At 45.5% G+C, this 12893-nt stretch overlaps 1 protein-coding gene across 1 annotated transcript in view; it reads left to right on the top strand.

Annotated features, from left to right (window-relative positions):
* The first annotated feature begins 9729 nt into the window (after positions 1-9729).
* The window catches only part of PEG3 (paternally expressed 3), a 50094-nt gene continuing 46930 nt past the window's right edge, over positions 9730-12893 (top strand). The window contains exon 1 of the mRNA XM_054710402.1: positions 9730-9763. The gene's annotated coding sequence lies outside the window, so the exon portion shown is untranslated. The remainder of the gene's footprint in view (positions 9764-12893) is intronic.

The following is a 12893-nucleotide window of genomic DNA, read 5'->3' as shown; positions in this document are numbered from 1 at the left end:
AAATAATTTTTTTAAATTAATGATAGAGAGAGGGATTTGTTGTTCCATTTATTTATGAATTCATTGGTTGATTCTTGTATGTGCCCTGGCCAGTGATTGAACTCACAACCTTGGCGTATTGGGACGATAATATACCCAAACTGAGCTACCTGGCCAGGACCAAACCCATCCTTCTTTAGGGAACTACCTATAAAGGGACATGTTTGCTCTCTGATGCCCTGCTGGATGAGAATTCTGTTTAAAATGAACAGAATCCTAGAGACACAGCATAACATATGGCAGTTGAGGATAGAATCTGGATTTATTCTGTCTGGACCTCAATTCTGGCTCCATAGATTACTCGCTATGTGCCTATAAGCAAGTTACCAAACTTCTCTGTACCTCAGTTTCTTCTTCTGTAAAGCAGAGGTGACAATTAAAAGTATGACCTCATGGGATTGTAAAGAGGATAAAGTAAGAAAATCTATGCAAAACACACAAAACCATGTCTCACGTTTAGTCAGCCCCAAATAAGTGCAAACTTTGACTAGCCCCCACATGCTGAATGTCGAATAGAAGGAACTGGGCAGAAATATTTGCTACTCCATGAGAAACATGTGAGGAAAGAGAGAAAGCATGAATGTGGATCTGAATTAAGCTGACCTGTGTGTTTCAGTATCTGAACCCAGCTGCACTCCTTGGCTTTCTTATAACAGCTACCGTGTATCCAACCGCATATGTTGTCTTTACCCACAAAGCATTCACTACATCTCTTCTGAGATGACCCCGTCTCTCACATTCATTTCATGTTGCAGGCAGGGTTAATTCCCCCCACCCCCGGGTGACTCCAGGAGTGGGCAGAGGACCCAGGTCTGGCCAAGGAGAGCCATATATCCTCTTGGCCCCATGATTATTTCAAGGATGGGCCAAGCAAGGCCACCAGGGAGTGAATACCAGGAGGTGAGGATTATTGGGGGCCATCTTGGACACTGGCTACTACAGTGAGAAAGGAAGAAAGTCAGGGGAGAGCATCATCCAGGGGGTCTGGTGATACCAATCCCCATTGCATCCTGATTTTATTAAGAAGGAAGGGATGGGCCCTGGCCAGGTAGCTCAGTTGGTTAGAGCATTGTCCTGATATGTCAAGGTTGAGGGTTCAATTCCTGGTCAGGGCACATACAAGAATCAACGAATGAATGCATGAATAAATGGAACAACAAATCTCTCTCTCTCTCTCTCTCTCTCTCTCTCTCTCTCTCTCTTTCTCTCTCCCTCCCTTCCTCCCTTCCTCCCTCCTTCCCTCCCCCTTCTTCCCTCTCTAAAATTAATAAATAAATAAAAATAAGAAGAAGGAGGAGTACTTGATAAACTATCAAGTACTTCTAAGTGCTGAAACTCAACCATTGTATTTGTCACTGTGGCGTTATTGGTGATGCAGGAAAGGAGAAGAATGCTATAATGATGCCCTTGAACAGAGAGGAGAATGGGATCCAAGTGGAGAGGGTGGCCTTACAGAGGAGCATGGCAGCTCACATGTGGCAACAGGAGAAGGAGGACTCTCAGGGTCGTGATGCTGGTGTGAAGGTAGCGTTGGAAGAATGTGACTGTTCCCTTTGGATTCCAATGGTATCTGAGAAGAAGGTTCTGGCACCAAGTGGAGCACCAAGTTGCAACACCTTGAATACTGGGCTTCAACTAACGCAACTCCTCAGGGATGAGGCAATACAATGCTGTGGTTTAAGAACCAGGACTAGCATTCCCAAACCAGCTGGGTTCAAATCTGGGCTGGGCTGTGTATCCACCAAAGGGTTATCGTCAGAACCCACTGTGAGAATGCTTAGCTCACCTACTCATCTTTTTTTAATATAGTGTTTTTTAAAAATATATTGTATTGATTTTTTACAGAGAGGAAGGGAGAGAGGATAGAGAGTTAGAAACATCAATGAGAGAGAAATATCTATCAGCTGCCTCCTGCACACCCCCTATTGGGGATGTGCCTGCAACCAAGGTACTTGCCCTTGACCAGAATCGAACCTGAGACCCTTCAGTCTGCAGGCTGACACGCTATCCACTGAGCCAAACCGGCTAGGGCTCACCTACTTATCTTTGATGAATGGTCCTTACTGCGAGAATGAGACAGTATTCAGTGACATTCAAGAAGCAAGGTATCAGGAATGTGTAGGGCTTGCAAAAACATATGTCCCTTACTTATTGTATATTCTTATTATGTTATAAATAACATACATAATTAAATATATAATATTATATACTAACATATAAATAAATGTTTTTTTGAACCATTTACTAGGTATTTATATATTTTTATTCCACAATGTTTATATCCATACAGTGAAACTAAATTTTAATGACTGGATGTCACTAGTTTATTATAAAAGAGAAGCTGAAATTACTTACATGATAAAAGATTTTAGGACTTCAATGGATTGGGCAGCTTCACATGATGCCATTTTCTTTTTTAAATTTAATTTTATTTCTCCTGTCACCATTTATCCCCTGTATGCCCTTTTTCACTTCCACCTCCACTCCCACCCCCGTGATGCCATTTTCCACTGTGATTTATTTCAGTCTACATACTTTCCAAAAAGGTCACCATCACTAAATAAGAAAGAATCCTTGTCGTCCAGCCCTAGCTGGTTTAGCTCAGTGGATGGAGCGTCGGCCTGCGGACTGGAGGGTCTCGGGTTCGATTCTGGTCAGGGGTACATGCCTGGGTTGCTGTCTTGATCCCCAATGTGGGGTGTGCAGGAGGCAGCTGATCAATGATTCTCTTTCATCATTGATGTTTCCATCTCTCTCTCCCTCTCCCTTCTTCTCTGAAATCAATAAAAATATATATATTAAAAAAAAAAAAAAAGGAATCCTTGTCGTCCCAAACTTATGGGTGCCTCCGTATTCTGGAAGAAGAACTTTATCTCCAACTTTCACGCTAACTGGAAAGCTCTCCGCCCTTCCCTGTGGAGCTGGATTCAACAGCTACATCCTACTGTGGCTTGCAATGTTTTTCCTTGAGACTTTTCTGGAAGCATAACGCCTCCTTTGGCTACCGTTTCCAAAGCACGCCTTTCAACTAACGCTCAAAGTGGGGAAGAAACGCTCTAAACACCCGTCTTGCCACATCCAGGCCACCACAGCTCAGAACTCTGCTCTCGAACCCCGGCTGCAGGGAGGGATTTTGCAGCCCCGCCCGCTGGACACGTGGACTTCTAGATGTGCTAATCTTTTTCTAAAATTCATTTTTATTGTTGAGGGTGTCACAGATGTCCCCCATCCCACCCCATCTTTGTCCCCCCTCTGACCAGCTCCCATCCCACCCCATGCCTTCATCGAACTATTGTCTGTGTCCATGAGCTATGCATTATATACACACTAATCTTACACACAATTATATGTAAGTAATGTTCTACATAATAATAAATATTAGCCCTATAGAGTAATCTTGTTGTAGAACCCACACATGGTCGCCATGTCGGATGTGGAACCCTGTTAGGCAGGGGTACACCAGCAGAGAAACGACTCACAGCGAGTTGCAGATTGACTGATATCGAAGAGGGAGCTACAGCACTCGATTATCTCCTGTCTTTCACCGAAAGCTAGCGAGAGCCTCTCTCCCACATAAATGTCCTGGGAAACAGAAGACCCTGCACGATCGCCAACGTGTGCCTTCTATTGGACGAGTTAACCTTCCTGGGCCAGAAGCAAATCCTGGCATGTTCACTCCCTCCTAATGGTCTGGTTTGGGGATCCCGAGGATTTAAAAAAAAAAAAGAAAAACTTTTTTTTTTTTTTTTTACGTCCCAGGACAATGCGCCTCCCTAAGATTAGGGGGTCGGCGAGCCGTCTGCCATTCATTTGCAAAGTGGCTGAAGGGCCACCGCGAAAGGAGAACCAGAGGGCCCCTCGCTGGGAAATTGCTTCTCATAAACAAGCCTCCTTTCTTCCGCCCTCGGAGGGCGTGCACGCCTGCCTCCGGGTTACCAGCAACCTAATTTGAAGGCCACCGCTCTAATGACCTCCAGGCCCCAGATTGATTTGGGAGCCTCCAGCCCTCTGGCCCACCCCGTCTCTCCTGGGACGCTCCCCGGCAGCCACCCCAGACTGAGGGACGCCAGGAGCCTCCTTGCCTTAATCCCTCCAGCTGGGGCGAGAGGCCCTCGCGAGGGCTTGGAAGGAAGCCGGCCTGTTCCCCTGACCCCTCCACCCTCGGTCTTCCACCTCGGCGGAGGGGGGCTGCCCGAGCTCCCTGCGCCACGTGCAGAAGGGACGGGTGCACCAGTGAGGCAGGGCACGCGATCTTGCTTAGGAAGGCAAAGCAAGGATGACTGTGTCCACATCCAAGAATGGGGGAGGCCTCGACCCGAGGAATGTCTCCATATTCGGGAAGGGAGTGAGCACCTAGCAAATGTCTCCATATCCAGGAAGCGGGTAGAGACCTTGCCTCTCCTTACAGCCCCCCCCCCCGCCCCGCCCCCCGCCCCCTTTCTGGAGCAGGCCACCCAATCAAAAGCTGTCTCCAGCTGCAGCGAGAAAGATTCAGGAAGGGTTCAGGCAAGAACCTGACCTTCCCACCTCCCCGCCTCCAGCCTCCTCCAGCCCCAGCCTCCCCTAAGCCCCCAGAGGCCTCAGGTTTCTGCATACCAAAGGAGGGGTGCGGGGAGCGAGGGGCGGAGGGGTTTCACCTCATTAACCCTGCAATCAAAGAGCAGGAAGGCTCCCACGCTCCCGCCGGGCGCAGAGCCCTCCGGGGCACCTGGAGCTACTTTCTGTTTCTTAGATGCCATATTGCAATACGGGGACTTGGTGGGTCTCCCCGGAAGCTCCCTTTCTCCCTTCAGGGTGTCGACCAGAAGAACTGAGAGACACCCCCCACCCCCACCCCCCGTCTTGGGAAAGTTAGGTGTAAACTATGAATAAAATTCTATGGGACACCAAACAATGGATCATTCACTCTTTCAACAAGTATTTTGCACGCCGACTTCCCAGGACTCAATTCTGGGGAGGCATGAGAGCTCATGAAGATATATGTTCCTTTTCCTCTACGGGGGTGGAGCAGGGAGTGAGGATCTGACTAAGGAAGTCAAGGTAATTTTTAAAGATAATTGGAGATAACCAATGATTTCTTGGATATGACACCAGAAACACAGGCAACAAAGGCAAAAGTAGACAAGTGGGACCTCGAACAACGTTTATGCATCAAAGGAAACCATCAGCCTGTGGAATGGGGAAAAATATATTTGCAGCCCTGGCCGGGTAGCTCAGTTGGTTAGAGCATCATCCCTAAACGCCAAGGTTGCAGGTTGGACATACAAGAATCAACCAATGCTGCCCTAACTGGTTTGGCTCAGTGGATAGAGTGTTGGCCTGCAGACTCAAGGGTCCCAGGTTCGATTCTGGGCAAGGGCATGTACCTTGGTTGCAGGCACATCCTCAGGAGGGGGCGTGCAGGAGGCAGCTGATCGATGTTTCAAACTATCTGTCTTCCTTCCTCTGTAAGAAAATCAATAAAATACATTTTTTTAAAAAAGAATTAACCAATGAATACATACATAAGTGGAATAACAAATTGATCTCTCTCTCTCTCTCTCTCTCTTTTCCTCTGCCTTTCTCTCTCTAAAATCAATAAGTAAAAATTTAAAAAGAAAATATTTGCAAATGATATATCTGACAAGGAGTTAATATTCAAAACATATAAAGAACTCCTAAACTCAACACAAATAAGTAAACCCGATTGAAAAATGGGCAAAGGACTTCAATAGGCATTTCTCCAAAGATGATATACAAATGGCCAACAGTACATTATGCTCAACACCATTAATTATCAGAGAATGCAAATAAAAACCACAATGAGATATCACATCCATTAGGATGGCTATTATTAGGAGGAAAGACAGAAAGGAAGGAAGGAAGAAACAAAGAAAGAAGAAAGAAAGAGAAAGAGAAGTGTTGCCAAGGATGTGGAGAAATTGAAACCTTGTGCACTGTTGGTGGGATGATAAATGGTACGACTGCTATGGAGAACAGTACGGAGAGTCCTCATATGGAGAACTGCCGTATGACCCAGCAACTCTACCTTTGGGTATCTATCCCAAAAAATTAAAGGCAGGGTCTCAAATCCACGTTCACAGCAGCCTTATTCACAACAGCCAAGCGATGGAAGCAACTCAAGTGTCCATCAATAAATGAATGGAAAAACAACATGTGGTCCATCCATACAACAGAATTTCGTCCAGTCTTACAAAAGGAAGGAAATCCTGACACGTGATACAACATGGATGAACCTGGCGGAGATTATGCTAAGTGGCTTAAGCCAGACACAAAAGGACAAATATTTAATGAATCCACTTATGTGATGTATTCAAATTCATAGAGACAGAAAGTGGATACTGGGAAAGGGGGAACAAGGATTAGTGTTTAATGGGTTTATAAATAGAGAATGCATCCATTATCCACAGCAAAGAATGGGTGTTAATTATGGAGATGGAGGGAGTCGGGCATTCTCGGAAAAGACCCCAGGAACGAGGTGACATTTACGCTGAAACATGAATGAGAATTCGGGTGAAGCTCGGGGGAAGAACATACAGCAGATGTGGAGATGATGGAGAGAACAAGGTTGGAAGGATGGAGAGAAACCTAGGATGGACAGGGCTCAGCATGTGAAGTGGAAGGTCGGAGGAGAGGAGACTAGGGTAAGGGTATTGGCAATATTACAATCCATCATAACATCTAGAATCATTATTTCTATCGTAATTATCATCGATTTCCAGAGAGACAGACTGAAGTGATGGTGTCCATCAGCAGGGGGCGGGGTGAAGCAGGTCCCCTCTACACTACACGCCGCTCCCCTCCTCCCCCCACTCACCAGCTGCACCCCCGCCCCTGCCTTGGTGAAGTTTACAGTCTAACATGGATGAGTGATGTCACAACAGCCTATGAATGACCTGGAGGGTAGGGTACTTGAGTAGCACAGAAGGGGAAACCACCCAATGGGTAGCTGTGGCTGGGCAGAGAGCTCCTCCAGAGAGGGCCACCCACGTGTTTCCCCATTTGCTGACCCTCCAAAGTGTCCTTGGATCAAATGACAGCCGTGGGGGTGGAGAGGGCTCCAGGCAGGAAGAATCAGGAAGAACGAAGGTAACCGAGTCCATCCCTAATCCACCGCAGTTGTCCTGGCTTTGAGAGGAATAGGTTATCGGGGCTGGCCTGTCCCCCACAAGTTCTCTCTTTTAGATAAGATTGTTTTATTCTCTCACGCTACTCAAGGAAAATGTGCCCATTGTGGCTACTTTAGAAATTACAGAAAAATATAGGAAGGGGGAAAAATATGGAAGTCACCAGCAAGCGGACCCAGCAGGGGTAGTCTGGAAATAGTAGTTTCACCCATTCGTTTCAATGCAAACATAGTCATGAAAACCACTTTTTAAAAATGTATTTTATTGATTATTTACATAGAGGAAGGGAGAGGGAGAGAGAGTTAGAAACATAGATGGGAGAGAAACATCCATCAGCTGCCTCCTGCACACCCGCTATTGGGAATGTGCCCGCAACCAAGGTACACGCCCTTGACTGGAATTGAACTTGGGACCCGAGTCCGCAGGCTGACGCTCTATCCACTGAGCCAAACCGGTTAGGGCATGAAAACCACTTTTAATGAAATTGTGAGCATACCATTCATTCATTCATTCATTCAACATTTTTTTAAGTGAGTGCTTCCTATGTGCAAAGCATTGTTTTAGGTGCCAGGTCTGTCTACAGCAGCGAACAAAGCTAAGTTCCCAGCTGTTACGGAGCTGGCATTCTGCATGATGTGCATGTCAAGTTTTTAACTTAACATAATCTCATCAGCACTTACACCTTTTAAAAAATAAACTTTAGGGAGAAAGGAAGGGAGAGCGAGCGAGAGAGAGAGAGAAACATGGATTTGTTGTTCCACTTATTCATGCACTCATTGGTTGGTTCTTGTATGTGCCCCGATGGAACCCGAAACCTTAGCATATGGGGACGGCACTCTAACCAATGAGCTACCCAGCCAGGGCTAACCATTCTTTAGAGACGTAACTTGTACTGACAGCTTAAATATTCATCTTTGGGATACACCAAAATGTATTTGCCATTCAGAAATGATGGGGCTTTCAGCTTCTTTCTAAATTTATTTTCATCAATTTAAAGAAGAGCAGAATGACAGTGCTTGTACATGCATTGTTTGGGGCCCTCCTTGTTGTTTCTTTCCTAATGAGGACTCCCCAGGAGCACAATTATTTGGTCAATGGGAAGAAATCGTTGCAGATTCTTGATATAATTAAACACCAGAGGGTTAACTGCTCTTAAGGTTTAGGGGTACTTAGTCCACCTTTTTTTCTTCTATATTACAATTTTTAGCCCTGGCTGGTTTGGCTCAGTGGACAGAGCGTTGGCCTTCGGACTGAGGGGTCCCAGGTTCACTTTCGGTCAGGGGCACATGCCTGGGTTGTGGGCTCGATCCCCAGTGTGGGGTGTGCAGGAGGCAGCTGATCCATGATTCTCTCTCATCATTGATGTTTCTATCTCTCCCTTTCCCTTCTTTTCTGAAATCAATTAAAAAAATTTATATTAGTCATAACTAAAGATAGAGTATTTCCTTGTTAGAGTGCTGCTACATTTTAAAGTTGTGTTTATTAGTTAATAACATTAATTCTGATGGTATAGTAGATCTTATTGTCTTAGTTATTCAGTTTATAAACATGAACTGAGTTCGTGGCATGTGTCAGGTATGGGTTAAGTTAAGTTTTTTTATGTTTGCTAGTTTTTGTTCTTAAACAGTTTTTTTGGGGAAGGTAACAGACAGCTAAAAAAAAAAAAAAAAAAAAAGTCCAAACTTCTGAATGTTTTCTCAGACTATAACCACATTTTAAAAACTTAAAAAAAATAAAATGAAACAGCTTTTAAAATACTTAAGGTTGAAAATATGAAATATTTTCTAAAGGAAAACAAAACTGATTTTTTTCAGTCCGTTTAACATAAGTAACTGAAAGAGTGTTCATTCATGCAACTAATTTGATTGTCGACTTCCTTTTCTTATTTATTCAGAGACTAGAAATGAAAGGCGAACTTTCTTGCCTTTTAAATTGCCAAGCAACTGATTAGTTTAGAATGTCTTATTTTTTTTCTATGCGTATCCATCCATCCATCCATCCATCCACCTGTCTACTTGTCTATCTATCTATCTAGACTTTGTCACAGGGGAGGGTGGGTGGGAAGAGATCAACCAATGAACTTGTATGCATATATGCATCACCCAGGGACACAGACAACTGGGTGGTGAGAGCCTGCGGTGGGGGATGGAACGGGCTGGGAAAGGTTAATGGGGGGAAAAGGAGGACCTATATGATAGTTTCAACAATAAAGATTAAAAAAAAAAAAAAGAAACTGCATTGTGTCTGCAATCTTGATATTATATAGTTTTTTGTTTTTTCTCATCACTAGCCCCTGTCCCTCCAGGTCTTCCCTTCCCCCACCCACCCACACAATTCACACACAAAATTCTGTGACCTTATTGGCACACTCAGTCTACGACATCTGAGTTTACGTCCCTCCTTGTCTAATTCAGATCCCATGGTCCAGTCTGACAACAGCTCTGTATTAGGGTTCTATTTGTGTGTGACAAATTACCACAGACTCAGTGGCTTCAAACAACACCCATTTATCATCTCACCGTTCTATAGGTCAGAAGTCCAGGCACATTCGATTGGACTCTTCGTTTAGGATCTCACGCCTTGAGGCTGAAATCAAGGTATGGGCTGGGTTGAGCTTTTATCTGGCGGCTTCGGGGAAGGATCGCCTTCTGAGAATCCACGTTCACACCCCTCCGTCACCATTTCTGATTGTAATAACCAGCCTCCAAGATGGCGCTCGGCCATCTTCACCTCCTTGTAAAGTACTCTCCCACCCTGAGCAGGGATGTGTCACCAATTGCAGAAATGACCAGGTGGGACTGCCCGGGCTAAGTCGGAAAAGACACTGAGGCTCCTGCTTCGTGCTTTCTTGGATCAGACACTCTGGAGGGAGCCAGCCGCCATGTTGCTAGGACACTCAAGCAGCTCAGTGGCGATGCCCTGAGTGGGAGAAGGGAGGCTTCCTGGCTGCAGCCGGCATCCACTTGCCAGGCACTTGAATGAGCCATCCCGGAGGTGGATCTCCTTCCCCTCATCATGCCTTCTGATGACTGGAACCTTGACCTACATCTTTTAAAAAATATATATATATTTTTATTGATTTCAGAGAGGAAGGGAGAGAGTTAGAAACATTACGATGAGAGAATCATTGATTGGCTGCCTCCTGCATGCCCCACATCGGGAACTGAGCCCGCAACCCGGGTCTGGGCCCTCACCAGGAATCAGACCGAGACCTCCTGGTTCATAGGTTGATGCTCAACCACTGAACCACACTGGCCAGCCTTGTCCGACATCTTTTCTCTTGTCATTTTTGTTATTGTGGCAAGATACATGTAACGTCAAATTTTCTATCTTAACCATTTTTTAAAAATATATTTTTATTGATTTCAGACAGAAAGGGAGAGGGAGAAAGAGATAGAAACATCCATGATGAGAATCATTGATTGGCTGCCTCCTGCTCGCCCCACACTAGGGTTGGAGCCTGCAACCCTGGCTTGTGCCCTAACTGGGAATCAAACTGCGATCTCCTGGCTCATGGGCCAATGCTCAACCACTGAGCAACACTGGCTGGGCACCACCTTCACCATTTTTAAGTGTACAGTTCAGTGGTGTGAAATACATTCATAATGTTGTGCAGCCATCACCACCACCGTCTCCAGAACTCCTTTCATCTTGTAAAACTGAAACTCTGTCTCCATTAAACCGTCACTCCCCTTTGTCTCCTCCCCAACCCCTCCTGGCACCCCCACCACCCACCATTCTACTCTCTGTCTCTGTGCAGCCAAACAGAAAGAGAGTTCCTCCGCCCAGCACACAGCAGAGCCAAACACTGAACCTTGACCATCGCAGTGGAGGAATCAGGGTTGCTCTATTGTGGGAGCCACACAAGGAAAATGGGAAGCTTTTGCTTAAAACCCAGACCCGACCCCCCCCCCCACCAATGGCTTACAATGTGTGTTGGGGGGTGTTGTTTATAAAGGCAAAAAAAAAAATCATGAATAATCATGAGTAAAGGGTTCAGGGTCATGGCTGTGTCGATCGGTTCGTTCTTGTGCAAGCTTCAGCAATTTCACCTGATTTATTTAGTGCTTAGTGGCATGTTGTCCGGGGTCTCATGACTATGGCCAGGTGGTCTTTCGTGCTTACAGAGTTCTGCAAGACATCTTGAGGATTATAAGTCAGTGATGTTATCTTAAGGGCAGAAAAAAACCAGAGCTATACATCCTGTGTTTAAAAGACTACATTCTTCTGTTATCTTAAGCGAAGTATATTTTTTATGCTTATCCCTGAAACTTGCTTATCCCTCAGGGCCCCATGACAGGACTACATTCCAGTGCGGTTACAACCCTTAAGGGAACCAATTTAATAATTTTCGCTAAAAGCTAAGTTCTGGTTTTCCTAGTCTCTTCTGCTTTGCTATCAGTTTCAACTGTAAGTACCTCATATAAATGGAATCATACAGTATTTGTCTTTTTGAGATTGGCCTTACAAGGATTCCAATTTCTCCACATCTTTGTGAACATTTTGTTACTGGTTTTGTTGTTTTGTTTTGATTTGACAGTAGCTATCCCTGTGGTGTGAGGGGTTGGGGCAATACTTTGCTGTGGAAATGTGTGTATGTGGTGTTTATTTTTTAATTTTTTTGTTAATCCTCGCCCGAGGATGTTTTTCCATTGGTTTTCAGGGAGAGTGAAGAGAGAAGGAAAGACAGAAACATCGATGCGAAAGAGAAACACATCGACTGGTTGCCTCCTGCACAAGCCCTGACCAGGGCCCAGGCTGGGGAGGAGCCTGCAACCAAAGTACGTGCCCTTGACCAGAATCAAACACAGGACCCTTTGGTCAGCAGGCCAGCACTCGGTCCACTGAGCCAAACCGGCTAAGGCTGTGTGCGTTTTTAATCCTCACCAGAGGATATGTTTACTGATTTTAAAGAGAGAGAGTGAAACATAGATGTGGAGAGAAACATCCATCAGTTGCCTCCCGTACAAGTCCTGACAGGGATTGAACCTGAAACCTAGGTATGTGCTCTGACCAGGCATTGAACCTGCAACCTTTTTGGTGCATGGGACAGCATTCCAACATGGCTGGAGCTGCTATGGAAGGGTTTTGTTTTTGGTTTGTTTGTTTTTTTCATCCTCACCTGAGGATACTTTTCCATTGATTTCTAGAGTGGAAGGGAGAGGGAGAAACAGAGAGAGAGAAATATTGATGTGAGAGAGACACATTGATTGGTTGCCTCCAGCATGTGCCCAGACTGGGGGCAGGGATCAAGCCTGCAACCGAGGTATGTGTCCTTGACTGGAATTGAACCTGAGAACCTTCAGTCTGTGGGCTGACACTCTATCCACTGAGCCAAACTGTCTAGGGCTGTGAAAGGGTTTTAAGATGGAGAGACACGCATGTGTATTCACATTCATCCAAAAGCTGATTGGAGAATGGCTGTGAGGGGTCTGGGAGGATGCTGGGAGGCACCTAACATAGCGGTCACCAGAGAGAAGATGGCAGTTGCCTCCACAGTAGGAGGATGGGGATGGAGAGCAGTGAAGAGGTTTGAGGGTGATCTTGATGGCAGGGATAGAAAGAAAAAAGACTGCAGTTGGGAGAGAAATTTATGTCTGGAAATCTCACTAGAACATGAACACAAGGCCCAGTGTCCAGATGAAAATTTTAGGTCAACATCCTCCCATGGAATTTCCCCCTGATTCACGAGCTGACTGCCGGCTGGAGTCCAAGCTACGTATACAT

This window comes from Eptesicus fuscus, chromosome 21 (genome assembly GCF_027574615.1).
Source record: "Eptesicus fuscus isolate TK198812 chromosome 21, DD_ASM_mEF_20220401, whole genome shotgun sequence".
Taxonomy (NCBI): Eukaryota; Metazoa; Chordata; class Mammalia; order Chiroptera; family Vespertilionidae; genus Eptesicus; species Eptesicus fuscus.
This window is presented reverse-complemented; position numbering and strand designations above follow the sequence as displayed.